We start from the raw sequence: 1,732 nt of genomic DNA, 5'->3' as shown, positions 1-1,732 counted from the left end.
TATAGAGAGAGAGAGAGAGAGAGAGAGAGAGAGAGAGAGAGAGCGTGCTTTGGTAGCATAGTGCCTAAGGCATTTTGACTGCTAACCAGAAGGCTGGGGGTTCAAACCCACTAGCCACTCTCTCAGAAAGAAGTTCGGGCAATCTACTTCCGTAGTGATACCACCTCAGAAACCCAAGGCGGGGTAGCTATGAGTCGAGTCCGACTCGATGGCACATAACAACAACAACAAATCTATATCTATATCTATATCTATATCTATGTCTATGTCTACGTCTACGTCTACGTCTATATCTATATCTATATCTATATCTATGTCTATGTAAATATTAGAAAGCTTGAATATAACAAATGAACTCTGAAGGTGTGGTGGTTAAGGTATTTTGCCGTTAACCAAAAGATCTGTGGTTCAAATCCACCAGCCTCTTCACAGAAATAAGATGAGGCAGCATGTTTCTGTAAAGTGTTGGAAACTCAATAGGAAGTTATATGAAGCAGAATCAACTTGATGGTAGTGAGTTTGATTTGGTTTGGTTTTGAATGTAACAATAGCTGGACGATGTGAGGGAATTGAGGTGCTCTTGTCCACTACAATGGTAAGAGTGTAGACAAGTGGGGATGTTTGGCAGAGTAATCTAACATTAGTTAGTCAAAGTACAAATACACATGAGTATACTGTATGTAATCCAGCAATGTCCTTTGTATATATTCAAGGGAGCTCTGATAGTGTAGTGCCTAAGGCGTTTGACTGCTAACCAGAAGGCTGGTGGTTCAAACCCACCAGCCACTCCTCAGAAAGAAGGTTGGGCAATCTACTTCTGGAGTGATACCACCTCAGAAACCCAAGGAGAGGTCACTATGAGTCAGATGGACTTGACAGCAGTGAGTTTGGTTTTGGTTTTGGTATATATTCAAAAGAAAGGCTCATGAAAGTCTGTGTGATACAATGTATGAGGACTTATAATTTAGTGACAGAGAGTAGGAGGCAATCAAATGTTATCAGTGGGAGAGTTTATATTGGTAGTAGAATATGGTGAATATGAGTATTGTGCAATAGAAGTAACAGAATAGATGTACAGGTAGCAAAATAGATCAATCTCAAAAACAGTGTTGAGTGAAATCAACATCAACATGAAACAGAATGAGATAAGATATTTGATACAATACCATTTATAGTAAAGTTAATTACAATTTTTAAAAAGTATGCACGTAAAACAACAATAATATTTTGGAGGAACACAAAAGAACAAAAAAAATATGTATTAGCTGTCAATAAAAGAAGATGGAGTGATAAATGGGATAGATTAATTGGATGGATGGAGGGAGGGATGGATGCATACATACAATCATGCATAAATACTTAGATTGATGGAGTGAGAATTGGGTGCTATTGCAGTAGGCCAGGCAAGGTATGACAATGATTTGGACTAGGATGTCAGCAGTGGAGGTAGGAGAAATGGTAGGGTTGGGAAATACCTCAAAGGTAGAGCTAACAAGATACTTTGATAGTTTTTATCCTGAGCAGCTGTGTGCATTTACTGAGATGAAGTCCTGGCTGGAGATATAGATTTAGGAATCATCAGGTGAGAGCTGATATTTAAAGATATTTAAGATGGGATGAGTCAACAGAAGAGTAACTGTGGATAAGAACAAAAGAGGTCCAAAGACAGATTTTATGTCACTTGAATAATAAACGGTCAAGGAGATGAGAAAGAGGAAACAGCAAGGAATGA

The sequence above is a fragment of the Orycteropus afer genome, unplaced genomic scaffold, assembly GCF_000298275.1.
Source record: "Orycteropus afer afer isolate SDZICR_OR568_19922 unplaced genomic scaffold, OryAfe1.0 scaffold00950, whole genome shotgun sequence".
Taxonomy (NCBI): Eukaryota; Metazoa; Chordata; class Mammalia; order Tubulidentata; family Orycteropodidae; genus Orycteropus; species Orycteropus afer.
This window is presented reverse-complemented; position numbering follows the sequence as displayed.